At 39.0% G+C, this 15,073-nt stretch overlaps 2 long non-coding RNA genes across 3 annotated transcripts in view; one reads left to right on the forward strand and one right to left on the reverse strand.

Annotated features, from left to right (window-relative positions):
- LOC114037096 overlaps positions 1 to 15,073 on the reverse strand; it is an 813,500-nt gene that overhangs the window by 681,364 nt on the left and 117,063 nt on the right. The window lies entirely within an intron of this gene.
- On the forward strand, positions 535 to 14,647 carry LOC114037098. 2 transcript variants are annotated; one of them, XR_003568418.1, is made up of 3 exons: positions 535 to 681; positions 4,398 to 4,484; positions 14,609 to 14,647. It is a non-coding gene; the product is annotated as an uncharacterized LOC114037098 (long non-coding RNA). The 2 variants fall into 2 exon arrangements; XR_003568417.1 differs by lacking the exon at positions 14,609 to 14,647 and adding an exon at positions 6,140 to 6,215.

Genomic DNA, 15,073 nt, shown 5'->3' on the forward strand with positions numbered 1-15,073 from the left:
CCCTTATTGTGAGGTATCAGATGAGAATGTATATTTGCATGTCTTAAAATGCTACATAGATGAGCAGTTATCATCATTATTATGAATGTTATCATTTCCACACCATTTCTAAATGCAGTCCATCATCAATGCACCGGGGAAAACCAAGGATCATTTTGTGCATCATTTGTGGTTAGGGGATGAGAGAAGCACTAGAATCGTCTTCTAGATAAGAGCCTCCAGCCTTTTGTTTCGTTTGATTTGTGGAAACCATGATATATTTTAAGTCTCAGAACAAAACTTGATATTTATGTTAAACCATGGCCTGCTACGAATCATGGAAACATAAAATTGGATGGAGGCTCAGGAGACCTGATCTACGTCCCTGCCTTTAAGCAAGACTGCAACATTTGAACCCAAAGCAAGGTAACTCTCTGTTCTGTTTTCTTCCCATTTCTACTGGGCTGGCAAAAAGGTTTCCTGGGCCCTTTGGGCCTGCCCCTGTCAGCACTACATTTGTAACAGGTTATGTTCTTTCTTCCCAACCAGTCTTCCCCTTGTTCTGTTCAGAGCACAGCATGACAGTTTGAATCAGTCCACAGAAACAATGGCTCAGAGTCTCACAACTGGCAAGCTGTCCTGATTACTTCTCTGCTTCGGGTAACTGGAGAAACCTCGGATGACTGGTTATTATTGGAACTGGTAAATCTGCCTTCTGTCGCTCTCTTGAAGTAAAGAAATCTTTCTGCTTAAAAGGAAGAGATAGACTTAGTTTCACGTTTCTTGTATGCTGGTCCTGGTGTTGAATGAAGAATGCACATCTTTTTGTCTGGTTTGACTGTGCCTAGCTTCCATTTTGAAATCTGACCTTGCCACCATTTGAATCCCTCAGAAAACGATCATTTGCATAGCATCACAGTCAGCTTTTAAGTCAAACTAAGATTTCATTAATAGAGGGTGAAAATAACAGGACTGCCAAGGAACATAAATTCAAGGCAGCTTTGGACATCCACAGATGTCAGATTGACTGGAGGAAATATCAGGCTAGATCTGCTCTGAAAAGGTAGAAAGAAGCTCTTTATCAGACCACATTAATGAATGTTTACTAATCTAATGCTTACTAAAGTCTTAGTGAAGGTGAAAAAAAAAATTCCGTGATACAAAATAGGTAAACCTTTGCCAGTATTTCACCTGCCAAATTTCACTGTTGGGCAACAAATTTCTAGAAGACAAATCATGTGATTCAGGAAACCTGGATTCTATTGAGTTCTATCTCTGTAACTTATTACCTATGTGACTTTGAACAAGTCACTTAATTTCCTTGTTGTAGAAGGAGGGGATGATCTAAGAGATTAGAGAGCCACTGAGGTCCCTTCAAAGGATCTGGGACACAATCCCAGATCTATGATCCTATGATCCAGTGTTTAATCTATGATCCTGTGATCAAGAATGTCCCTCCTCAACTCTGAAATCCAGTGACTCCCAGGGATCACGATATCACTGACAACATGAGTGCCCCCCCAATATTTTGAAACCAATAAGAAAACTTGCTTGGTTCAGAATTTACTCCGGGTAATGTCACACAGACTGACCTGTTTTCCTTATCAGGGACACTCCCTTTCTGAATATACTCTTTAACAAACACTACATGGAATTGCTTCTTTGCTTTGTTGAGTTAGCAGTTGGGAACTCCCTTTTCAATGTTTTGGTTTATGTTTTTTTCTCTCCACCTGTTCTTTCCATTCTGCTGAAGCTTTTATGAGAGACACATATCATCGTCAAGTATCAGTTGTACTAGCCAAGGGTCGACTCAGTCTTCATGATGTCCAGTAGGGAATAGAGAAGTTCCTCCCCAAGGCTAGAAGTTATGTGACAAGAAATAATCTTTCTTGTTTCTCTTAATCAAAGCTCACCAAGGATTCCCCATCTTTCACTAAAGAACTAATATCCAAGAAGTAACTGAACTCAGAGCTCTTTCCAAACAATTTCTGTTATTGCTATTTCTACTATTCTTCTCACACTGTATTTCTTTCTCCCCTCCCTCAGACCTCCTTTTTGGATGTCAAGTTTCTAATGAACTGAAAATATATCTTACTTTGCCTTCTGGCAAAGGATTTGACTAAAGGTCTATATTTTCCACTACTCCTTTCAAACAGAAATTCTGCTCTAGCCAAGACATTCTCATTCGAATAATCATCTACCATTCTCACAAAAATGGATATTTAGATATGCATCCACCTTGTGATGTGAAGACAGGCAAAAGTATTTATCTATTCCTCTAATTAGTTTGGCCAATAAATAACTTTGTAGGAACTAGGAGGAAAGGAAACACAGAACTTGAAGATATCTCATTCAAACTTCTTTGGGGACTCATTTTCCTTGTCTGTAAAATGAAGAAGCTAAACTAGATGACCTCTAAGGTCCCATCCAGGTTTATGATCTTGTGATTAAAGACACAGTGGATAGAGTGTTGGTCTTGGAGTCAAGAAATACTGATTCAGATCCAACTCAGTCACACCATCTGTGTGATTCTAAGCAAGTCATTTAACTTCTCTGTGCTGAGTTTCCTCATCTGTAAAATGAAGATAATAATACTTCCAGGGTTGTTGTGAGGGAAAAAATGATATTATATTTGTAGTGTGCTTTGCAAGACTTAAAATGCTCCCTACCCCCAAGGGGGAAAAAAACCACCATGAAATTTTAGGGCATGGAAATGCCCAGTAAGCCTATCAGAAGTTTGATTACCCAGCAAGGACAAGAGGCATTCCAATGACCAAACCAAAGAGAAAAACTACAAATAAGAAAAGAGATATCTCCCAGGAAATCCTGCCTGGCCCCTGAAATTAGTGTTATCAGTGCAGAGCAGAATGATATGTCAGTGAACCCAGGAGTAAAAGATGAACCATGGTCTGTCCTAGAGAGAGGCATCTCTGGCAGACATTAATACATACCTAGTCCAAGACACAGACTTCCTAGCTGCATCTTCTTAACCTCAGATTTGCCCCTACCCTTTTCTCAGCCTTTCGTCTAGATTTAGTTCCCATTGTACGTTCATATGTCTATCTGTATGCATATATGTGTACATATATTACATATGTGTATATGTAATAAACATACCTATACACTCAGAAAAATAGCAAAGTATAGAAATCTTATCTTGGATATTTCTTCTCTCCCCACTTTCCCAGTTCTCCTTTAAGCAATGCCTATCCACTTCTAGAATTCCTCCATCAATTTCATTCAATTCAACAAATATTTATTAAATACCTACGTGCAACCCACAATGATAGGTGCTGGGGCTACAAGGACAAAATGAAAAATAATGATTGCCCTCAAGATACTTACATTCTACTTGTGGGATATAACATGCCAACAGATAAATAAGTATAGTAAAATTTGAGGTTGGAGATAGTACCAACAACTAGATGGGATCAGGGAGGACTTCCTAAAAGAGATGGCACCTGAATTGGTAACTTGAATTGGAAACTAAGGATCCCACTTCAGATGTTAACTTTTTTAAGCATCAGTTTCTTCATCTGTAAAATGGGACTAATAACAACACATACCTCACAGGCTTATTTTGAGGATATAAAAAAGGCATATGAGGATATATATATATATATATGTATGTATGTATGTATATGGACATATATATATATATATGGCATATAAAAACCTTAAAGTGCTACAGTGTCTCAAAAGTCTTAGAGCCGACTGAAACTTTGAGGATTGCTAGGTGGCATAGGGTCTAAAGTGCTGGGCCTAAAGTCAAGGAGACTCCTCTTCCTGTGTTCAAATCTGGACTCAGATACTTACTAGCTGTATGACCCTGGGCAAGTCACTTAACCCTGTTTACCTTAGTTTCCTCATCTGTAAAATGAGCTGGAGAAGGAGATGGCAAACCACTGTAGTATCTTTGCCAAAAAAACCCCAAATGGGATAACAAGGAGTCAGACACACCTGAAAAACAATTGAAAGGAAAGGAAAACCTTAAAACTGCCCCAAGGCTTTTGGGTCACCATGTATAAACATCAAACTTATTATGATTGTTATAAGAGGTGGAGGTGAGGAGAGAGGACATGTTCAGTATGTAAAAGTACAGAAACAGAGATGGTACGCCAAGTCTGCAAAACCGCAAATAGGCTAGTTTGGCTGAAACAGAGAGTGCATGAAGAAGAAGAATGTGAAATAAGTTTGGGAAAGTCAGGATGGAGTCACTTTGCAAGGGTTTTAAGTGCTTAGCTGAGGAGTTTGCACTTTATCCAAGAGGAAATAAGGGCCCACCCTCGACTATCAAAGCTTACCTCCCCTGGGTCCCATTCCCCTAAGGCCCTGCTCTCTATTCTACTGATGAATTCTAATATACGCTTGACTTAACTGTGTTGCCTTTCTCAAATACCACTTTGTTCTTTTAACAGGAGCTTTCTGGAAACTACCCCAACAGAGAGAACTAAGTGTGATGATGGAAATTTCAGGCACCACAGCAATAGACATTTTGGAGGCAGGTGAGCCTTCTGGCACTGTGACACATATGGAAGACTATAAATTCCATCTTGTAGGACTTGAAACCAGTCTATTACTTTGCCCCCATTCATATGTTGTTTTTAAAATGTAGAGGTTTTTTTCACATGCACATAATGTACATATGCCAACTTAAATGCAAATTCCTTGAGAACAACGTCCATCCCTTGAGAACCAGGACATTCTTTTTCCTTTGAATTTCCATCCTCTCCCTTGACTGTAGAAAACAACCAAATCAGTGTCCAGGACACAACAGGTCAGTTAGTAAATTTTGCTAACTTATTACTTCTAAGTTGTAATGGAATATGCTGACCTGTAGAAACTCATTTCTATGTCCCCAAACTTGAAAGAAACCAATGTCATATGAAAAGGACTAACTGATGGGAAAATCAGCAGGGTCAAAGTCACTTTGGCAATGAGAGGTCCAGGAGGGGCAGGAGAAATAGAAAGATATGTGAGCCAAGTCTCTGGTGGGATGCTGGGTTACAAAAGTGGGGTCTCAGGAAAGGAAACCTGTTGACATTGGTGAATAGACTGCAGATACAAAGTTCAAGCGTGTCTAGGGGAAAGATAAAGATAACTCTTCAATATTAGAAGGCAGGACCTAGGGTAATTGGACTTCTGGTGCTGATCAAGAAAGGCTAAAGATCTGAAGAGACAAAAGTGATCACTAAGTATAGTTCAGACTGATAACCCTCCTACTAGAAACTTAGCGCACCTGAGAGGTGTCATCCTACAAAGATCCTCTTTCTTTATTTCTCAAGAAATTTCAATCTGACTCTTAATCTTTTAATCTGACTCCTGTCTTCATTTTTTATTAGAAACTTTATAAACATAATAAATATATGAAAATAATGGAAAATGGAAATATTATATATTTATATATAAATGTGAAATATATAACACATAGTATATACAAATATAAAATATATCATATATATTATATACAAATATGTGGTATGTTTTACATATTATATAATTAATTATATATTATATTGACATATTAATATAATTATATTAACTTACAATTATATCATAATTAATATAATTAATTTGACACTTGCCTTTAGTTTTCATTAGAAACTTTATATATGTAATATACATATATATGATTGTGTTATATAAATGGATTATATTATATATTACATGTATAAAGTTTCTAGTGAAAACTGAAGGCAGAAATCAAAGGACATGTGTGTATGTATGTATTGTGTGTGCATATATGTGTATGTACACTCTCTAAGATTGTAAATTGCAGAAAAGGCATCCACATTCCTTAAAGGGCATTTCTTTATCCAGGATTTCCTTATGTCAATGAAATACCAGGTCCAGTTTCTACCCATGCATACATATGTGCATATACATTCACATATTTACATAAAATATTTTGTAATAAAAGAGAAATAAAATTCACGTAGATTGTATAACTTTTAACACACCATTCTCACTGGAATTTCTCCTGTACAGAACATTTCTATATTGCTAGCTATGCTTTTTGATTTACTAGGAACAGTATGATTGGCAGAGCTCAAATTACAGCTCCGCGCTCATTACTCCTTAGCTCACTGAATCTCTTTCATCAGATAAAATGGGAACTTCCTAACAGTACCCTGTATGTTGCCTCTAACACTTCTTGCAGTACCTACTTCACAAGGCTCAAAGGATGAACAGGCTTATTTACAGGTCAAAGAATTCCAAGAATACTCCCACAGCACTCCACAGCATCTGCGTCAGCTGCCTTCATGGCCTGTGATTTGCTCTCCTCCACCCATTCTGCTATACAACCAAAGTGAAGGGATAGCCGTAGAAGATGGAATGCTGGGCATGAGGAAGAGCAAGTAGACTGGTTTGGCTAGAATGGATTACTGGGAGAATCAAATGATCATTGATCCAGAACTGAAGGGGAACATAAGCAATCCATCACATCTCCTCGTTTTTCAAATGAGGAAACTGAAAACCAAAGAGGTTATGTGTGTATGTGTACATATATGTACATACATATGTGTGATATGTGTGTGTATATCACATGTTTATTGTGCTGTTCAGTTGTTTTTCAGTCATGCCCAACTCTTAATTACCTCATTTGGGGGTTTCCTGGCAGAGATACTGGAGTGGTTTGCCATTTCCTTCTCCAGCTCATTTAACAGATGAGGAAACTGAGGCAAACAGGATTAAGTGACTACTCAGTGTCCAAGGGGATTATTTCTGACACCAGGTCCCTCCTTAATCTGGGTCCACTGTCCTATCCACCATTCCATACTAGAATCATGATCAAACTAGAAAAATGTTAAAAGACATAAGTTCCAGCTTTCTAGAATTTCAATTAGCAGCGTGGCTTTGGAAACCCACTTGACCTCTCTGGGTCTCAGTTTCATCATCCATAAAATGGGATCAGGGGATTGGATGGGATAATCTGTTGATCTTAGATTCTGATGAGAACTTACAGAAATACCAACTTAGGAAAAAATGGGGACAGTGGAATGGAAGCAGTAAGAGGAAGGATATATAAAGGGACTAAATACACATGGTAAAACTCCACACTCAAAGCTCACGAGCTTTTTTGTAAAAGAAGCTTCTTTGGCACGTGTTTTTAATATCCATTTTATTGTCCTTTCACTGCACTGTCACACAGATAATAAGTTATTATTAATACGGCAGACTCTACATGGGTTGGGAAGGGTAGGGAAGAGGAAAGGAGAAGGAATCAGGCAGCGATTCCATCCCCATCCAATCTGTTCGATTCTGGGCAATCTGGAGGGTTCTTTACCAGCCCAACCTTTTCTTTGAAAACTGTTACTAGCAGCCAGTTGGCCCTGGAAAAAGTTTCCCAACATAAGAATCAAAACAGGAGAGATTGAAGGAACCTCAATGGTCATCTCAATTAAGTTTCACCTGAATAAGATTTCCTTTTATGGTATTCCCAAATATGGTCATCCAACTTTTGGCTTGAAGATGTTCAGGGAGGCAGGACCCACTCTGCAACCTCTAAAGGTCGCCTATTTCCATCGTATATAGCTCTAATGATTAAGAAAGTTTTGTTTTCTCTTCTTACCGCAAGCCTAAATTTGTTTAGCCTCTTTCATCCTTCCTTTTATCTTGATGCTGACTTAAACCATCCCCTCTTGTTCTATGTGGGCTTTCTTGACCTTAGGAATTAAAGTCCCCCAATCTGACCAATCAATCAGGAGCAGGTGATAGAAGGTAGAGTAACTGCCCTTTAGAATTTGATAATTCTTTTGTTTTTACTTGTTTGCTTCAAAACTCTCTTGTATAAGCTCTCACCTAAGGCAACATTCTCTTTTTGCCCTTCCATGTGACAAGAAGAATTTAATTTAGGACTGGGCTAAGCAAACTGTAGAATATTAGGTGGGGCAGTGGATAGAGGACTGAACCAGGAGTTAGGAAGACCTCAATTTGAATCCTGCCTCAGACACCTTCTAGTTGTGTTTCCTCTAAGAAAGTCACTTGACTTCTCAGCCTCAGTTTCCTCATCAGTAAAATAGGGATAATAATAGCACCTGCTTCGGTGGGTTGTAAAGATCAAATGAGATAACCTAAATAAAGTGCTTTGCAAACTTTAAAGTACTACATAACTATATAAAGTTATATGTGTTATATATACATATATAGATATATATATAGCTATATATACTATGCAACTAGAGTTATACCATACTATATACTATAAACTATATAAAATACTATGTAACTTCAATTAGATGGATGTCAGGTACACAGTAGTGAGGACTCTTTTTCCAGGTATGGGTTGGACCACATGGCCACAAAGGTCCCTTCCAATTATGAAATTCAGAGACTATTTTGAGAATCTGTGAGTTCATTATTACAGGTGTTCCATCCAAAGATGCATACCACAAGCCCTTTAAATTTAGTAGATGGTCAGCCAGAGTTGCTGTGACTGAAAGATTGACCACTCTGATGAGCCTTTGTGAAGTTACCAAGATTGGTCTTTGGATAACTGCTCTATAATCTGTTATCAGGTTCACACTCAAATAATTTCCTATTTCATTTTTGTCTTTGAATTGCCAGCCAATCTCAAAATAGTGTGCTCTTAATAAATGCTTGTTGGTTGAAAGATTAATTGGCTTGTCATTGTATCCATAATACCAGCATGATGTTTATATGCCAGGTGAGGCATCAGAGTAGGAATTCAGTGGAAGAATGGATCTAGAGGGCCAGCTAGATGGCACAGTGGATGGAGTGTCTAGCCTAAAGTTAGGAAGACTCCTCTTCCTGAGTTCAAAGGTGGCCTGAGACACTTATTAGCTGTATGACCCTGTACAAATCACTTAACCCTGTTTGCCTCAGTTTCCTATCTATAAAATGAGTTAGAGAATGAAATGGCTCCACTCTCGCATCTTTGCCAAGAAAACTCCAATTTGGGTTGCAAAGAGTCAGGCATGATGGCAAATGACTAAAGAACAAGGGTCTAGAGATCCAACAGAAACACTGAAGTCTTTTGATTTGAAAGTAGACTTTTATCTTCACAGTTCTCAGAGTTCAAGGGGACCTCCTCAGTCTCTTATTTTATAACTGAAGAAGCCCAGAGAGGCTAAGGGATTTGCCTATGGGTACAAGATATGAATCCTTTTACTCCAAAGTCAACAATCTCCCCCCTATATGTGTGTCCCCTCCCCTCCACTGGTGGCATGACAGGATCCAGAGTTGGAAGACAGGTAGGCCGAGAGGAGACCTTGAAACTGCCTCCTCTCCCTCCCAATTAAGACCCAGAGAGTACCCACCCTCACACTGGTAAAAAGTAGCAAAGCAGATAGGACCTCCGGGTTCTCTAACAGTCAATCCAGTGCCCTCTCCACAATGCCTCTAGCTCTGAAGGTCCATATACACTTGCAGGTTCCTAAAAGAAGCAACAGATGTTGACAGTTTCACTCAGTCTCCTGAATCAGCAGGCTGGGAGCATGGGAACATCCCCAAATCAGTGAATTTAAAGTCTACTGCAAGATTGACAGCAGAATTGTGCAATAGAGCAGCATTTTTCAGACTAATTCGGCAACAAACACTTTAGGTCTTTAATTTATCAAAAGAATCTATAAATGTTGGTATGGGGGATTAGAGCAGTCTACTGACCCACCCTAATTCAGAGAGACTAAGGAACAAAAAAGAGGGGGAGGGGTCACACTGTGAAGGAAGATGTCTCTTGTTACTTTTGTACAAGGGGGAAGAGTGGAGTGTCTGTGTAGTGAGGATACCACGTAAAAGGGAATTGAGGAAATGTGAGAAAATTGCACTGTGCCTACCATATAGCAATAGATAGTTAATACATGTTTGATTAACTGAAAAATGATGGCACACGTGAGATGGGGACCCACTGTGTTAGGGAGAGGAAGATAGGGTCAGGACTCCCGTGCAAAGGGTACTGGGATAGGGCTTCATTATAGGAAAGAAGCATCTTTCTCACTTCTGATCTTTGTATGATAATGTCTGACACAAAGTAGGCACTTAATAAATGGTTATTAATAATCTAATTGATTGGCAAGGGATAAGGAAAGTTTAATGCAACAGATCTACTTCCTCTCCCTATCTTCTCAACCTAACTGTATTCCATAATCTCCACACATGATAGGAGCTAATCCTTAGACAAAAATAGGGAATTTTTTGCTCCCATGTAACACTCCTCTCAAATTTCACCACTCACACCCATTAGCACATAATAGACATCAGAAGGTTTTGAACTTGGATAGGAAAAAAAAAAAAAGATATCTTAATGGTAAGTCTCCATTTTCCATCAGCAGCTCTGCTTAGTTTCATCTGCACAGTACAGCATGTCCCTGCACTGAGTACCCCCTTTTTGCCCCACCCCTGTTTTTCAGTGTCTTTTTGTATGTATTATCTTCTCCATTAGAGTATAATTTCTTTGAGGGCAGGGCAGGTCTTTGTTATTCTTATTTGTATCCTCAGTGTTTAGCACAGTGCCTGGCACATACTAGGCACTTAAATGTTTATTGATTTAAACTGAATTAAATTTTCACTACCCTTTAACTTAAATTTAGCATTTCCATCAATTATTTAAAAACTTAATACTGAGGAGTCCACAGGTTTCATCAGACTGTCAAAGGCATACATAACCCCCAGAAAGATTAAAAATCTCTGAACTGAGTCAACCCCCCTTATTTAAAAAGAAATTATATTGCTATCTTTCGTTTTTATATCCTTCTCTCCTTCCTGTTCAAGAGAGTCATTTCTTATAACAAAGAATAAAAAAGGGAAAAAATTTACCAAAATCAACCAACCTTGAAGTGATAGGGATATTGCATCCAGTATTCCATGCCCATAGCCCTCCGACCCCAACAAAGAAGGGAGATGCATTCTGTCTTCTTCATGGCCAAGCTTGGACATCATAATTGCACAGTATTCAACTCTAATCGTTTTGTTCTTGTTCTTTCCATTTATATTGTCATATTCATTGTGTATACTGTTACCTGGCTCTGCTTACTTCACTTTCCGTCAGGTCAGAAGTCATCCTTCATTTCTCTCTATTTTATTCATCATTTCTTACAGCACAGCAATGTCCCATTGCATTTACATATTATAGCTATATTAGCCATTCTCCATTAATGAGCATTTACTTTTTCCCTAGTTCTTTGATTCTATAAATAAAGCGCTGCTATTAAAGTTTGAGTGTACATGGGGTTTTTATTTTCCTTATTGACCTTATTAGGAATATGCCTAACAGATCTCTGGAACAAAGGTCAATCAATTAATTAACATTTATTAAGCCAGAAACTGTGCTAATCAATGGGGAGATAAATAAAGGTAAAGAACATTCCCAGGTCTCAAGAAGCCCACAGTCTAACCGGGGACACAACATGCATACAATTACATACAAACAAGCTCTATATGGGATAAATTAGAAATAATCAACAGAGGAAAGGCAACAGAATTTAGGGAGTCTGAGAAAGGTTTCCTACAGAAGGTGAGATCTTACCTTGAACTTGAAGGAAGCCAGGAGGTAAAGATGAAAATGGCAAGTATTTCAGGCATGAGGGACAGCCACTGAAAATGCCTAGAGTCTAAGAGATGGAGTGTTTTCTTTAGGATACAGCAAGGAGGTCAGTGTCTCTGGGAAAAAAGAGTACATGGGGATGTAGGGGCAGGGAGGTGGAAGAAGAACGGAAGATACACGGAGGGAGGAAGGACAGGTTACAAAAAGCTTTGAATGCCAAATAATTTTATATTTGATTCTGGAAGTGATAGGGAGTTTATTGAGTAAGAGCAACATAAAGTAGATATCTGTGCTTTAGGAAGATCACTGTGATAGCTGGGTGGTGGATGAATTGGAGTTGAGAGAGGCTTATGACAGGCAGACCAACCAGCATAGTATTGCAACAATCCAGGCCCACCGACAGCATCAGTAGTGAACAACACCATCCTCCAAGTCCCTCAGACTTGAAGTCTAGGAGTCATCCTGGACTCCTCACTATCTCTCACCACCCTATATCCAATCTGTGGCCCAGACTTGTCCATCTCACCTCTGCCAAATCTCTCAAACACACGCCCCCCTTCTTTCCTCTGGCAGTGATACCACTCCAGTGCAGGCTTCCATCACTTTACACCTGGACTATTGGAATAGCCTTCTGGGGGCTCTGCCTGCTTCAAGTCACTCCCCACTAAATACGTCATCTATTCAGCCACCAAAGTCATTTTCCTAAAGCGCACCCTCCTACTCAATAAACTGTAGTGCTTTCTTATCACTTCCAAGATCAAATGCAAAATGCTGTTTGGCTTTCAAAGCCCTTCATAACCTAGCTCTCTCCTATCTCTTTCCAATCTTCTCACACCTTACTCCTCAACATGTACTCTTCAATTCTGTGACTAACGTCCTGGCTGTTTAAGGAACAAAATACTTCATCTCTCGGATCCAGGCATTTTCTCTGACTGTCCTCTATGCCTGGAACACTCTCCCTCCTCAGCTACTCTACTGACTTCCCTGGTTTCCTTTAAGTCCCAACTAAAATCCCATTTTTTACTGGAAACCTTCCCAAAGCCCTCTTAATTCTAGTACCTTTTCTTTGCAATCATTTCCAATTTATCTTGTATATAATTTGCTTTGGAAGTACTTGTTTGCATGTTGTCTTTCCCATTAAATTGTAAGATCCTTGAGGGAAAGGATTAATTTTGTTTTGTTTTTGCCCCTTTTTGTATTCCTAGGGCTTAGCAGAATGTCTGGCATGTAGTAGATGCTTCATAAAAGGTCACGAATTGATTGACTGATAGTAATGTGCCTGTCTCTCAACAATTCTTCCAATATTGGCCATTCCCATCTTTTGTCATCTTTGCCAATTTGTTGGGCATAAGGTGAAACCTCCGAGTTGTTTTAATTTACAATTTTTCTTACAACAATTTGGAGCAATTTTTTTCATATGTCTCTTAATAGTCTCAAATTCTTCCCAGACTATGTGTATACATTCTATGGCTTTGGTTAAAAATTCTACCCATAACTATGTCATGTTTGGCACTTGATGTGGTGCTCTTCTCATTTTTTTTTTGGCCCAATCCCTTCATTTTATAGATAAAGCAACTGAGGCCCACAGAGGTGAGATGGCTTATGCCAGGTCACACAGGAAGCAAACAGCAGAACTAGCATCCAAATCGACATGCTTCAACCCCAAATCCAGTATTCTTGTGTTGCTTCTGTGACCAGCTCACCAGTTTGCTACCAGTCCTGGTAGTAAACTTTCTTTTATACCACTTCTGGCATACGTCTAATAGTCATTAATACCCTATGGCCTACTTGCAATCGCTCTCTGCACTTGTGCTCGGAAGCTGCTGCCACGTATCAAAAATTTTGTGGGCACGTGCAAATGTGAGAGCACATGCACGTACATACACATATACACACACACACATGCACACATCATAAGGAAAACTGCTCTGAATGTCCTTATTCTTCTCCATTTTTCAACAACATAGAAAACCTGGGACAATATATTTCTTATGGTAGACGCTTACCGAGCAACTAGGTGGGATAATGGACAGAGTGCTGGACCTGGAGTCAGGAAAACTATCTTCCCAAGTTCAAATCTGGTCTCAGACACTTACAAGCTGTGTGAACCTGGGCAAGTCACTTAACCCTGTTTGCCTCACTTTCCTCATGTGTAAAATGAGCTGGAGAAGGAAATGGAAACCACTCCAAGTATCTTTGCCAAGAAAACCCCAAATGGGATCACGAAGAGTCAGATATGCCTCGAACTACTGAAAAAAATAAAACTTACTGGTAGAGAGGTGAGAGGGTGTTAGGGGGCAAAAGGATGAGGATGAAAAGAATTAAAAACCATTGGCTTAGTAAAGTAGGAAGAGGTAGTAGATAATGAGATTAAATAGGTAAGATTTCTCAAGTCTTAGCTTAGGCTGAATGAAAATACAAAAGCCTTTAAAGCAAAGTTGAGTTGTTTGGTGTGTTTTTCCAGACTCAAATATTCCCCCAACCACCATCAATAATTTGTTAACAAACAATTGGGATTTGAGTCATAGTTACCACATCACATCAGATCCACTGGAAGCTGTACTTTAGGGGCATCATGTGTAACAAATTAAGCCGAGCTAACTTGAGAACCAGGAGACCTATTCTACCTGCTGAAGCGAATCCAAGTACTAAGACATAATTAATCTAAAACACTGAGAAATGTTTCCAGACTGTGTAATCATTTTTTCAATTGCCTTGATTAAGAATTGATTTATATCAGTTTTTTTTTTTAATTGGGTATACACTTACACAGCTATGAAAACAAGGGCATGCTCTTGTGCCAAAGCACTGTAGGAAATAAGGAAGGGGGAAGAGGGAGCTGAGATTTATGAAAGCAGCTTCAGCTGGGGCCCATGTAATGTGGTCTTTTTTTTTTTTTGACTGTGGCCCATTGGGCATACAACCATAGAATTGGAAGTCGCCTTAGTCCCAAACCCCCTTCTTTCACAGGTAAGGTAACCAAGAGCAGACAGGAAGTGACCTATGTCTTCTTTTCCTTTTCCTGATGCTCCCCCCTTATTCCCTTACCTCTCAAAGGTATGCTTTAAAGTGAGTTAATCATAGCATTTGCTAAAGAAAAAGATTTGCACTGTTTTGTTTTTCCAGAGCAAGAGTTGGGGCAATGTGGAAAAAGAGGCTGAGACGTCGTTGAAAAAGGAGTCTGAACCAGTGAAAATTTTTTTTTTTTTAAACAAAAGAGAATTTCTACAGAGTCTTTGTTTTTTGTTTGTTTTACTACATGCAAACCTGCATTCATCAATCAATCAATAAACAGTAAGCACCCACTACGTGCCAAGCATTGCACTAAGTACTGGGGATATAAAAAGAGGCAAAGGACAGTCCCTACCCTCAAAGAACTTGTAATCTTTTTTGAGAAAGCTTGAGTCTAGTGACAAGGTAGAAAGAGCCCTGGACTTAGAATCAGGAAGTCATGAGTTAAAATCCTTCCTCAGAAACTTACTATCTATGTGACCTGGGTAAGTCACTTAACTTCTATTTGCCTAAGTTTCCTCATCTCTAAAATAGGGGTAATAAAAGCACCTACCTCCCAAAGTTGTTGTGAAGATCAAA

This window comes from Vombatus ursinus, unplaced genomic scaffold (genome assembly GCF_900497805.2).
Source record: "Vombatus ursinus unplaced genomic scaffold, bare-nosed wombat genome assembly UNPS02010219.1, whole genome shotgun sequence".
Classification (NCBI taxonomy): Eukaryota; Metazoa; Chordata; class Mammalia; order Diprotodontia; family Vombatidae; genus Vombatus; species Vombatus ursinus.